Raw genomic sequence first — 13,991 nt, 5'->3', positions numbered from 1 at the left:
CCCCTCTTTTTTTTCTTTAGAAAAGACAGGGAAAATAATATTTCCTTTTCATTATCACCATGGTAAGGAGCAGAGAGGAGACTTTGTGTAAAATTTCCATGATAATTTTGCAAGACTTCAATAGGTCAAATTTTGGTCAGTGCTTTGAAAATGGCCTAACCATCTGCCAAATCAGCACACCTGTTCCCTGCAAAGGCAGTGTTGATGTGTGCCAATATTCTTTCTGGCTGCAGTGTCTTGTTGGCTGTGTAGATTGCTTTTGCTGAGGTCATGAGAACCATGCCCAGGAATTGCCCTGCTCTGCTCCTGGCGAGAGGGCAAGTGGTGTAGCATTTCTGTAGGAAACATAATACTGTAGGAGCAACTAACTTCTACCCCTGTTGGGTGCAGATTTTCTGACAGCCACTTACATACAGCACCCTTATCCTGGCTTTTTATCACGTGGGTGATGTTAATATCTAGAGCCTCCTGTAATCTGTGGCCATGGGGATTTGTGTTGAATTCACCTCTTCGCGACAGAATTGTGCTACAGGATCTGAGTTTTCATTTATAAAAAGATAGTCTTATGTTTGCAAAGAAAACCTTCCAAATTTGAATAAAGAATGTAAAGTGATATGAGTGGTCTGTATCAACAATTTGAAAACTAGCTTGGAGAGGTATGCCCTGCCCCCATTCATCCTATTTGGATTTTAACCGTGAAACAAACTCGTAATTGTTTAACAACTTGGCTGCTGATTGTCTGACCAGAACATACTACCAATTTCCTCCTTGTACTCCCAAACCATCTCTTCTTCCCAGGTGCAAAGAGCAGCAACTGTTTTTTCAAAACCAGCTCCTTCTTAATCAGCTTCATCATTACACTTGCACATTTTCAGTATAAAGTTCAATAGTGCATTGAAAACAGAAAAAAATATAAGGGCAGAGGAAATGGAGTCATTTAATATCAAATAAATATCAAGGAAGTGATTGTACTAGGCTCTTTGACATTTAATTTAGTCAAAACTTAACTTCCTTTAAAAAATTTATTTGAAGTTGCCACAGAATCTGAAGCGTGTCAGTGCAGCAGAATCCAACAGAAGTTAAATCAAGCTTGTTGCAGAGTCTGTGACCTCATGTTTATGACTCCTTGTTTTGAAGTACTACCACAAGAATAATCTGAAGGTAGCATACTGCATATTTAAATTTGTAGGTCTCCCAGAACTGTCCTGAATGCAAGTTAGAGCTCTCCTATATCTTCTCAAAAAATCCAAAAGGCTTCACTATTTATTTTTTATAATACGCTTGGTTTGTGGGCTTGAGTGGTTGTCCCTTTATCTGGCATCCTCTTTTGGCTTGAAGAGCCCTCTGGGCACAATGACGAGTCATCCATCTGTGCACAGGGTAAGAAGGTTTTCATGAATAATATAATTGCAGTATGTACTCATAATTTGGCTATTTCTGCTGGGTATGTATTTATATTACACAGAAAAACTGCAGAAATATAATGTAATTTAACAAATTGTCCTCCCCTGCACATTACAGGGTAGATGAAATTTCTACACATAAAAGTTCCCACTAGAAGGTGCCATGATGTAAGAGTCCATCTAGAATGTTCTCTGTTACACCTACTCCCCAATTTCTCAGAGACCCAGTCTCTGCTGTGGATGAAGTTTTCTTTACTACTGTGCTGTAGAAAATTTAAATGAAACTCCAAATGCTTTTACCATCTTTCTGTGGAATAAGTCACTCCTGAAATAAAATGTTTTGTCTTAATGGATATTAAACAAATATATACATTCTTCTTCCCAGGAAGTTTTATAGTGTCATCCCTGTTTAGGGTTGCCAACTTTCTGACTGCAGAATACTGAACACCCTTGCCCTGCCCCTTCTCCAAGGCCCTGCCCCCACTCACTCCATCCCCCCTCCCTCCACTGCTCGCTCTCCCCCACCCTTGCTCACTTGCTCATTTTCATCGGGCTGCGGTAGGGGATTGGGGTGCAGGAGGGGTGAGGGCTCTGGCTGGTGGTGTGGGCTGTAGTGTTTGGGGTGCGGAAGGGGCTCAGGGCTGGGGCAGGGACTTGGGGTCCGGGAGGAGGTTTCGGATGCGGGCTCCAGGCGGCACTTTTATCTCTGGTGGCTCCTGGGAAGCAGCAACATGTCCCTCTGGCTCCTAGGTGCAGGGGTGGCCAGGGGGCTCCATGTGCTGCTCCATCCATGGGCCCAGCCAACGGGAGCTGTGGAGCTGATGCTCGGAGTGGCGTCTGCGCCATTGGCAAGGCCAGTGTGCTGAGCCCTCCTGGCTGCCTATGCACCTAGGAGCTGAAGGGACATGTTGGCCCTTTCTGGGAGCTGTGTGGAGCCACCTGCTGCAGCCAATTGGACTTTTAGTGGCCTGGTCAGCTATGCTGACCGAAGCTGCCAGGATCCCTTTTCGACTGAGCATTCCAGTAAAAAATTGGACACCTGGCAATCCTATCCCTGTTGTGCTGTTTACATCATAATCTGTCTCTCCTCTCTTACATTTTCCTGATAGGTGAAACATAGATATTTGAATGATAGAGGTTTAATAGCATGATCTCGATGTTATTTAGGTTTGTGCTTCTATCTTATTGGACAACAGGAAGAGGGAGGTATGGAAGCCCGTGATCACTAAAGGATTAAAATAATTTTATTTAAATAAATACCTCAAATGGGCACTGATGACATGTATTTCAGTATACTTGGACCAGTGTACTCTACATTTCAAAAATATATAGGTCTACAGCATGCTCAATTACTTTAATTAATTATAGTTTATAACTAGTTTCCTTACTTTGTGTGAGCTAATTGCTACATGCAGTTTTGAGATTTTCACCAGTATATTATAAGAGCTACGTGCAATAAGAGAGAAGTTTCTATTCAGTGCATTGTCTGCCTTTTAGTTTTCCAGGAATATTTTGTGGGAAGGAGACTGGCTGCTAAAGTGGACTAGTGCCTTTTACGTCTGCAATTCAGATCAGAAACAAAATAAGCCATTCTTGTTCAGAGTGGATATGTGTGTGCGCATCATAAATATTTCCACACAATCTGGCTCAGTCTGAGAATTAACAGTTCCTATTTAGTAGGAGGGATTCAGTGCTAAAATATTAGTCTTTCATAAGAATCACAAATTTATCCCCAATTATTTTTTCATTCAGATTAATCCCCAAAGGGATTTTTTTTCCTGTTTAATTTTACTGTACATCATCTTTCAGCCATTGTATTTGGTCTTTAAAACCTGGTGGCCAAAACCACTAGATTCTAAACATATAGGGAGAAAATCTGCTTGTGTTGTACTATTAAAGCCAATCAGACTGTACAAGTAAGGTGAGTAGAACCTCTTTTGTTATATGCATCAATCTGGTGCTGAGAAGTAAAGAAATAACCAGTAGCAGGGATAATCACTTTTTATTGCATAATTTTCCGCTTTTTCATTTTACCTCTCCAGAATTGTTTCCTATTCCAGTGTGTTTCAGGGTTATTTTCATTCAAAATTATTAATGGCTTTCATGTATTGATTGGCAAGGATGTAATTCATGCTCTGCTTTTTTAGAGGCAGCCATGTATCCATCAGAGGGAAACTAAGTTTACTAACAAGTGTCTTTCTGAGAGCTATACTGATATTTGTGATGCTGATTCATAAGTACACAGGGTTGGTTATATGCTCTGAGGGCCTCAAGAAAAAGCAATGCCCTGAGTTTCTTTAGGGAATGCTAGGGAGCTTCCTCCATCTTTGGTCATGAGTGAGAAGGGTGAGATTTACCATCCTTTGCGATGACAAGTCAGCACAGGACACAGGGCTCTGAAATGGTCATTTACACTGCTTATTTGGAAGGACGGCAGTACAGACACAAAGATAGAAGTAAGAGATGTGGGCCTGGGTTCTTTAACAAATGGAGAGGACAAAAATTAGTGTTTCACAAATGGAAAAGGAAAAAAGAATCAATACGGAAAGAGTTATTTTCAGTTTAAAACTGTAAGAGTTTGGAATAGGATCCCTCATGAATTCATGCTTTTCTGTTTTCATTTGAGTGTTTCACAAGTTCCTACTGTTGAAGAAATATAGCCTGCATACTGCAAAGAACATCTGATATTCCATTGGCTCTTTAAATATAAAGGCTTTTCTCACTGGGTTTTTTTTCTTCTCTTGTTGAGAACACCTAATCATTCTTATTTAAGTCAGTTTAATTAAACTGATGTTTAGTTCTTCATATAGAAGTATTTGTATTTATTAAGTTTTGACCATGAAGTGCGCCAGCCTTCTCCTAGAACATGTTTTGACAATATTTAAAACATACGAATCAAACTGTAGTTATTGATCTGTGTTTGTTTCTTTTCAACAGACTGTGGTTCCATCTGGCCACCTGATGGTAAGAATGCCCTTATATAGCATTACCCATGTTTAAAATGAAATTACGGCACTCTGCTCTGCAGTGTGATATGTGCTCCCAAAAGGGTACCTGCGTGGGTGATATAATCACAGGGCATTCAGCCACTCTTTCCTTGAATACAGCACCCTGTTGGGCACAGTGCCATATTTTCACTTCAAAATTCAGTACTTTGTCAAATCTGGTCACAAGAGTAGTATTGCCAAAACTATGATACCATTCCTGTAATGGAGATAACTCCAGTTGCACTGTGCTACTTTTCTTGTCTATTTCTGTCTGATGCAAGGGTGGGCAAACATTTGGGCCCAAGGGCCACATTTGGGTATTGAAATTGAGGTTGGGTTGCAGAAGGGGCTGAGGGCTCTGGCTGGGGGTGGGGGCTCTGGGGTGGGGCAGAAATGAGGAGTTCAAGGTGCGGAAGGGGGCTCCAGGCAGCTCCAAGCTGGGGTAGGGGGTTGTGGTGTGGGGTGGGGGTGAGGGCTCTGGCTAGGGGTGCAGGCTCTGGGGTGGGGCTGGGGATGAGGAGTTTGGGGAGTAGGAGGATGCTCCTGGCTGGGACTGAGGGGTTCGGAGGGCAGGAGGGGGATCAGGGCAGGGGGTTGGGGCTTGGGAGGGGCTCGGGTACAGGCTCTGGGCAGTGTTTACCTCAAGCAGCTCCTGGAAGCAGTGGCATGTCTTCTCTCCGGCTCTTATGCAGAGGCGCTGCCAGTCTGCTCTGCATGCTGTCCCATCCACAGGCACCGCCCTTCAACTCCCATTGGCAACAGTTCCCGGCCAATGGGAGCTGCAAGGGCGGTGCTTGGGGCAGGGGTAGCGCATGGTGCACCCTGGCTGCCCACAAACGTAGGAGCCAGAGTGGGGACATACCGCTGCTTCCGGGAACCGTGTGGAGTTGCGGCATGCGTGTGTGGACTGGCTCTCAACCCCGCTCCCCAGCAGAAGATCAAGGGCCAGATTAAATCGATTGGTGGGCTGGATGTGGCTTGCGGGCCGTAGTTTGCCCACCCCCGGTCTAACGCATTGGGAGACTCAGCCTGGTCCTATAACAAGTAGAACCACATGCCCTATGTGAAGCGCCTCTGCCTCATTTGGGACTGCACATGAGTGCAGGGGCCCTTATGCAGATGAGTGTTTGCAGGATTTTGGCCTTGCTGATTGCAGGGGCAAACAGGGAAACTGACCTACAGCAAAAAGAAAAGGAGAACTAGTGGCACCTTAGAGACTAACCAGTTTATTTGAGCATAAGCTTTCGTGAGCTACAAGTCAGCTGTAGCTCACGGAAGCTTATGCTCAAATAAATTGGTTAGTCTCTAAGGTGCCACAAGTCCTCCTTTTCTTTTTGCGAATACAGACTAACATGGCTGCTACTCTGAAACCTGACCTACAGCAACGTGCTATCCTTTTCAAAAGAAAACTGCAAAATCAGAGACTGTCTCATCCATGTCCTTTCAGTTATTGGGTGTTGCTTCCAACAATAATAGTAATAGGTTAAAAAAATCGACAGGAGTGTAATTTTTAAATAAGCTGTGTCATATTCTCTATTACAGTAAGGCCCCCCTGCTTTGGTAAGGTAAAGGAGCCTTGCCCTAGAAGTAAGTTACAGTTGCACGTACTGTAAGGCTACATTACGCTGTCATTAGTGGTGTAAAGGTCCTTAATGTACATGAGAATTTGCCTCGATTGTGTCTATTTAATTCCCTGATGAAAGTAGCATGTTGCACAAATAGAGGAACATTAATAGAAGCCCTGTTGAGGAATCCCAAGGCGGCTGTACGGCAAGTAGTACAACAAAGAGAGGATGACAACAAAAGTAAGACACGGTAACATTTTCAAAAGTCCTTAAGTGACAGAGGCACCTAAATCCTTTTGACTTTCCCTGGGACAGAGGTGTCTGTCATTTAAGCACTACTGAAAATTTACCAATAATTAACATGCAATTATAAATTGTAAAAATTAAATCAATAAACATGCATAAATGGGAAAGAGGTTATAGTGGGATAATGTGCTCTTACACATGCAGCCGCTTAGTGGGGCCGTGCAGGTATAAGGGAGAGCAGAATATGGCCCACTTGGTAGTTTATATAGAACTTTAATGGATTCTGTGCCCAGTGTGCCAGTGCTTAGAGAGAGATTTTAAAACAGGAATTCCATTTCTTCTTTTTATTCTTCTCTGTATTGTTTCTAAGGCTATGTGACTTCCTTGTTCACTGCAGCTTGTGAAATTAAACTGGCACATTATAAGAGGAGAGGTTTCTAGCAAAAGGAATCCTTTTATATGGTTTCAGAAAAGGCTGAGTTATTTGTTCGAATTTTTTTGGAGAAATTGCAAGAAAGCATAAAAGACAAATAGAAAAATAAAATTCTTCATGGCTCCATGGAGACTGGCATTGTGGGGAATTGTTTTATTATATGCATGTATGTGTCTGTTTGTTTGGAAAAAATAGCCAAAAGTGCTGCAAGAATCAGAGAAATTCACTGCTTGAAGATTATAAGGAGAAAATTGGTAGTGTAGCAGATATCTACTTGCTGAATGCATCTCATGTTGTAGGTGAACCAAATGATGTTTGTTGCTTTGTTCAGTTTTTCTAGCATGTATCTAAATGCTGTTTGACAACTGAAGGGTATGGAAAGATTATAGGGTAGCAGAAAAGTACCCTGTTCTTCTCATCACAGTTTCAGAAAAATTCCCAGTACCTGGGTATTGCTGTGGCTCCACTGCGAGATGGAGCTGGCAGCTCCTATAGTCTACTCAGCTGCTGTTAACTACTGTTACTGTCACTGAGGTAGTGTTAGGTTTGTGTAACTGCCTGGAAAATTCAGATGTCCTCATACCTTGGTGAATGTATACACTGAGATGGAGGGTCATTCATATGGATCTTAGGCTTTCAGAGCAAACTTTGCTCCAATCCCCTCCACCCCCCTTAAATGATTATTTAAAATACTCTTGTAGGGATTGGGAAAGTGAGATAATCTTAGGATAAAACACGCCTCCTTTGCTGGAGGTAGCTGAAGTGGAGCCTGGCAGCTTAGGCTCTAGAGTGGTAGTCGTGTTAGTCTGTATGAGCAAAAATAACGAGGAGTCCTTGTGGCACCTTAGAGACTAACAAATTTATTTGGGCATAAACTTTCGTGGGTTAGAACAGTAACAGGTGTGAGTAACAGTAGGGAGAAATTAGTATTGGGGAAATTAAGTTTAGGTTTTGTAATGATCCAACCGTTCCCTGTCTCTGTTCAGGCCTAATCTGATGGTATCCAGTTTGCAAATTAATTCCAGTTCTGCAGCTTCACGTTAGAGTCTGTTTTTGAAGTTTTTGTTATTGAAGAATTGCCACTTTTAGGTCTGTTATTGAGTGACCAGAGAGATTGAAGTGTTCTTCTACTGGTTTTTGAATGTTATGATTTCTGATGTCAGATTTGTGTCCATTTATTCTTTTGCATAGAGACTGTCCGGTTTGGCCAATGTACATGTGGGGATCGTCCTTTAGGATAGGCTGTAGATCCTTGATGATGCGCTGGAGAGGTTTTAGTTGGGGGCTGTAGGGGACGAGAGCTGAGGAAGCGTTGTTCTAAGTCAGCCATAAAAATGTTGGCATACTGTGGGGCCATGTGGGTACCCATAGCAGTCCTGCTGACTTGAAGGTACAAATTGTCCCCAAATCTGAAATAGTTGTGGGTGCCACTCAATAACAGACCTAAAAGTGGCAGTTCTTCAACAACAAAAACTTCAACAGACTGGGTCATTACAAAACCTAAACTTAATTTCCCCAATACTAATTTCTTCCTACTGTTACTCACACCTTCTTGTCAACTGTCTGTAATGGGCCACTCTCTTACCACGTCAGAAGTTATTTTTCCTCCCTTTGTATTCTTCTGTTTATTGATTTATCTCGTTAGACTGACCTCACACTTGGTAAAGCAACCCCCATCCTTTCATGTATTTATACCTGCTCCTGTATTTTCACTCCATGCATCTGATGAAGTGGGTTCTAACCCACTGTCATAAATATAAAGGGAAGGGTAACCACCTTTCCGTCCACAGTGCTATAAAATCCCTCCTGGCCAGAGGCAAAAGCCTTTCACCTGTAAAGGGTTAAGAAGCTAAGATAACTTCGCTGGCACCTGACCAAAATGACCAATGAGGAGACAAGATACTTTCAGATCGGGAGTTGGGAGAAACAAAGGGTTCATCTGTCCGGGTGATGCTTTTGCCGGGAACAGATCAGGAATGCAGTCTCAGAACTTCTGTTAGTTAGTAAGTAATCTAGCTAGAAATGTGTTAGATTTCCTTTTGTTTAATGGCTGGTAAAATAAGCTGTGCTGGATGGAATGTATATTCCTGTTTTTGTGTCTTTTTGTAACTTAAGGTTTTGCCCAGAGGGATTCTCTATGTTTTGAATCTGATTACCCTGTAAGGTAGTTACCATCCTGATTTTACAGAGGTGATTCTTTTACCTTTTCTTTAATTAAAATTCTTCTTTTAAGAACCTGATTGCTTTTTCATTGTTCTTAAGATCCCAGGGTTTGGGTCTCTGTTCACCTGTACAAATTGGTGAGGATTTTTACAAGCCTTCCCCAGGAAAGGGGGTGTAGGGCTTGGAGGGATATTTTGGGAGAAGATATCTCCAAGTGGGCTCTTTCCCTGTTCTTTGTTTAACACGCTTGGTGGTGGCAGCATAGGGTTCAAGGACAAGGCAAAGTTTGTACCTTGGGGAAGTTTTTAACCTAAGCTGGTAAGAATAGGCTTAGGGGGTCCTTCATGCAGGTCCCCACATCTGTACCCTAGAGTTCAGAATGGGGAAGGAACCTTGACATGGTCCTTCCTTCTTCATTACACCAGCTTTACAAGGTACTTGTCTGGTGGTCAACTTAAGGTTTGTAGAAGTCTCAGACCCTGAAGCTACTGTTTTGCAAGTTCTTTCCTGTGTGATTCAGCATGTATGAGAATCAGGCCTCCTATCAGTCACAGACAGGAAGCTTTGGCACTAACTGAAGTGCCAATCTACACAATGGGGAGACATGCAAGGCAGCAGCACTAGGAGAGGAGCCTTTTTAAAATAAATGTATAAAGAAAGAAAATATAAGATAAAAAGAAAGATGGAGACTGAAAGGGAAAGGATTTGAACAAAAGCAACCAGAAGGGGGGAAAAGAGATAACATTAGAGAGGAAAAGGTTTCAGCATATAAAATAACTAGCAAATGATACGGCAATAGGTCAGAAGAGAAAGCACTAGCTTCTACAGCAGGCTTGCCTCCTGAGGCTCGGAGCAGCAGGATTCCTCTGGATGGAACACAGAGGGAAAGCAAGGTTTATGGAGGGGCACTAGGACATGAATTGAATTGGTGTTTTGCAGGTGGCATCACTGAGGTTATCAGGAGCAGAGGGATTCAAGTAGGCTGCTCAGGAAAAGCTCCAGGGTGTTAGAGAAGGCAGGACTGGAATTGCTAGAATGTCTCTGCCTGGCTCCATCCTAGGAACTGCCCATGATTTACCAGACAGGCAATCCCACTTCTGTGAACCCCAGGAGGTTCATAAAATGGAGCTGTCATGGACTGTCTTTCCGCACAGAGCTGCTCCCCTGCGTTCCTTCTTCTTCCAGTATTAGGTCTCTGGTGGGTGGGGGTTTTGTGGGAATGGGAGGAAAACACTTTTCTCATGTAAAACCACCCTGTGACTTGTCAGAGGACAGTATCACTGATGAAAATCACAGATAATCTCAGAGGGCTTCAGATAGTTCAAAAAGGGAGGTAAATTGGTGAGAATTGGCCTTGGGGAGAAAAATCAGGAGAGGAGAACTCCCAGTGGCCCCTAATTTCCAGGACCCTAGGGGGGAAAAACGCACTTTCATATGTAGACTTGCTAAAGAGTCAGCTAGAAATTTAGATGACTTTTTTCATTGAAATTTGTAATTGCGACAAAAAACCCAGATTTTTTATTTTTTGCCAAAATATGTGAAAGTTTTTTGAGGTTTTTCCACACTGCTCTAGAAAAAACAGCCAAAAGAATCCGCATCGTTAAAGATTAGAATGTAGTAGTCCATTCTTGTAGTTCAGGACCTATGTCTAGGATTCCCAAACTTTTTCATACTGTGGACCATATTTTAATACAGAGATTGTGTCGTGAATCCCTGTCTTTCCCATTCATGATCATATCATAATGGTGCAACAACAACAGCAATTGCTTACATGGGAAAGTAACACTACAAAAGTACTCACCATGTTTTCAGCTCGAAGTAAAGAAGAGCCAGTGTCATGCCAGTTCCCCCAGAACTGTGTGCTGTTTGGCTACATTTTGGGATCATGTACAGCTCAAGCATTCATGTGGGGTATTCAGAAAAAATGGGTGAACATACAGAATTGTAAAAAAATTTCCAGTAGAGTGTCTGTCTCTCTCTCTCTCACACACACACACACTCATACACACGCGCACACACACACAAAAAAATGTTAACATTGAGATTGTCAACATCAATTTTAGACAACTGAAAGAAGTGTTCTTGGGCAAGAAAGTTATGAGTTACAGGATTTTTTGTACGAACTAAGAATATGAATCTTATTATAAAACAGAAGCAAATTCTAATCAGTTATAAACGAAACACTAAGAAATATAAATGATGATTGTTCATGCATCTACAAAGCTTAACAGAGGAATTACATGTAGAATAATAATTTTAATATCTATAGTATATTAGACCTTATATAGTTAAAATTAGATTGTGAAGAAGGATGGGTCTGTGGTTAGGGAACTTGGGGTTAGTGAGATTGAGGTTCAGGAAAACAGATTCAATTCCCTGCTCCTCCTGTGTGGTCGTGGGTATCTTATTTTATATATAGTATTTTAAAATATTAGAACTGTGTCCCAGCACTAAAATAAGGTACAGTTTTAACATTTTCTAGGTTAAAGATTGTTATTTTTCTTCATAAAAGTGTAATTAATTTCTTACATAAAGTCCTACCCTAGAAAATCATGACTGCCCTTCTGCCATAAAACATGGAGATCATTTTTGGTTGTATAGCCAATCTGCCCTTAGGATATAACTGAGAAAACTCAAGAGGATTTTACCTACACCCAACTCCTGCAGTTCACTGCACCTATGCAGAGTCCCTATTGATTTCAGTCAGGCTCCACAGAGACGTAGCCGCCCAGGAATTGCAACATCAGGACCATGGTTTCCTCTGCGTCCTGTACAGCACCAAACACCTGTCCGAACCTAAACATTTTAAGAAAGAGCCAAGGTAGGGCCCATCAGATCCACAAAGTAATAGGTGGATAATAAAAATGGAATGTGGGTTCACCTCAAAGACCCACCCTCCTTGCAGTCACTGCTGCTATTTCATTCATTTCAATGCACAGTGGAATCACCAGATTTTCTTTTTAAGTTGTTAACCCATATATTCAGAAAGGAATATGCAAATTCTAGTCTCAAAAAAACAAAGCAGAATGTAACTGTATGTGAGATTTCATTGTTTAAACATTTTATCCATTCTAGAATATTAAAAAATAAACAAAATGGTGGTAAACTTTTAAGAAGGTTAGTAATAAATGATGCACTATTTAAGCCATTTTTCTTAAAATGAAAAGAACAGAATTGTACTGAGTACAAATCAAGTTTCACCCCAGTGGATTTTGAAGTCGCCACCATCAGGGGATTATTACAATAAATTATTATAATGGTAATACATACAAGTATAACCAAAGGTATATTAGTTTTCACTGAAAATAATAGCAAAATACAGCTTTGTAGCACATTTAATTAGGATTACATTGTATAAACATGACTGGAGAGAGGAAAGTCTCTGTGGTTTTAAATTGAAACCCTCATGTTTTTAGTATACATTTTAGCTAATCCTTCAAGGTAGAGTATTGTTAATGTTTGTTTTTCCTGTATATAAGCATCTGCCCTGATTCGGCAAGGTGCCGAGAACCCTGGTCTCATACTGATGTCAGTGGGAGTCTAAGGTGTTTAGAACCTGGCAAGAGGGGACATAGCATCTTGTGAGGCTGGCCCCTATATTATTAAGATCATTCCTGCAATACTTTGACCAACAAAAGGTTATGATTGTGGCAGTGAATAGTTTTAATCTTTTCTACATTCTCAATCTGGACAGAACATGCAGAAAAGTAAGTTTACATAACATGAAGGAACTATTGTACACCACCCAAACCCTGCATTCAGGGAGTATGGAAATGGCATCCCTAATTTACCATCTTTTCGCTAGGTAGTTCAAGACATGCTTTATCAACAACTAGGAGGTCACAAGCACGATGTCATGGGACCCAACCACTCTCATCATTCGGAACCCTCTGTAAAACTTAACCAGAACAAGGGAGTTAGGAAGTTATACCCTTATTTTTGAGGTGTCATATAGGCCCAAACCAGGAAGTCCCAAATTATGATCTTGGTTTTGCCCCCTCTGTGGGATGTGGTTAATCTGTCACCCCTCCCTGCCTCAGTTTTCCATCTTTAATACTTCTGCCTCACAGAGATGTAAAGCTCTGGGAAGGTGTATTAAGTGCTAAGTATTATGTGGATTGAAGGTCTTTCAATCTTTCAATGAAGCTTTGTAAGATATTTTTAAATATTATACGATGCAAGACTTATATTTTGGTTGGTGTGTGAACACATTGGGTTGTCAGAGACCCAGACTGCAATAAGAGCTCTCTGTAAACTTGAAAACTTGTCTCTCTCACCAACAGAAGTTGGTACAATAAAAGATATTACCTCACCCACCTTGCCTCTCTAATATCCTGGGATCAGCATGGCTACAAGAATACAAGAAACAGAAAATTAGTGAGCAGATATAACCAGGATGGACTTCTGCACACTTAAAGGGACTTTGTTTTTTTTCCAGGTCTTTGGGGTCCCCTTAGGGCCTCATCAAGCTATCACTGAAGCCCAAGTGAATTTTGCCATTAAACTTCAATTAGAGCAGGATCAAGCCTTAATGGTAATTATACCTCTGCTAAAACAGGAAATGATGCATGAGGAGGACTCTGCTAAGTGAAATGAGGATGGGGAGAGCATGATGTGTATTTTTTATTTTTCAACACTTACTCTTTACATTATAGATGTGCACAACCTGGGTGCTCCATTTAATGTTTAGCTACTGTGCCAATGCAGGCTCTGGAAATATCCAAGATACACAGTAACTGTGGGATATGCTGTGAACAGATTAATGGTTAAATACAGTCTCTATATTCTAGCTCCATAATAGGAAAGGTGGTTAGCTTCTTTGTATCTTTTTATCTTCATGCTGCTTTACAGACAGCAACCCAGTGACTATAGTAGTAGGGGTATATATTTACCTATAGAGGTAACAGTGTAGTAAAAAAACCAAAAATTACTGTGAAACTTCCTTTACTGACTACTAAAGGGACTGAAAGAGAGCTTCTTTTTGGAGGAGTTAACAATGGTATAGCAGATATTCATGCATACATTCAGGAATATTTGGGGGCTCTTTAAAGACAGGAAAGTTATTTAAGAAGGTTGGCCTCTTGTGCTGGTTTCAAAGTAACTGCTGTTCATGGGAAGCATGGGCAGTAATTTTAATCCCAATGAAGAGCACAATGTTATCCTCTGCAAATAAGTCTTTCCATGATCAGCTGAT

The 13,991-nt window shown here is 41.3% G+C and overlaps 1 protein-coding gene across 11 annotated transcripts in view; it reads left to right on the top strand.

The window, feature by feature from the left end:
• KLF12 (KLF transcription factor 12) overlaps window positions 1–13,991 on the top strand; it is a 370,074-nt gene that overhangs the window by 60,512 nt on the left and 295,571 nt on the right. Inside the window, exon 2 of one of the 11 annotated variants that reach the window (XM_073346774.1) lies at window positions 13,236–13,331. The exons of 8 other annotated variants lie outside the window; for them this stretch is intronic. The gene's annotated coding sequence lies outside the window, so the exon portion shown is untranslated. Of the gene's footprint in view, window positions 1–4,340; window positions 4,368–13,184; window positions 13,332–13,991 lie in introns of those variants that run through there. 2 more of the 11 variants (XM_073346719.1, XM_073346738.1) reach the window with 2 other exon arrangements.

Source organism: Lepidochelys kempii, chromosome 1, assembly GCF_965140265.1.
Source record: "Lepidochelys kempii isolate rLepKem1 chromosome 1, rLepKem1.hap2, whole genome shotgun sequence".
Taxonomy (NCBI): domain Eukaryota; kingdom Metazoa; phylum Chordata; order Testudines; family Cheloniidae; genus Lepidochelys; species Lepidochelys kempii.
This window is presented reverse-complemented; position numbering and strand designations above follow the sequence as displayed.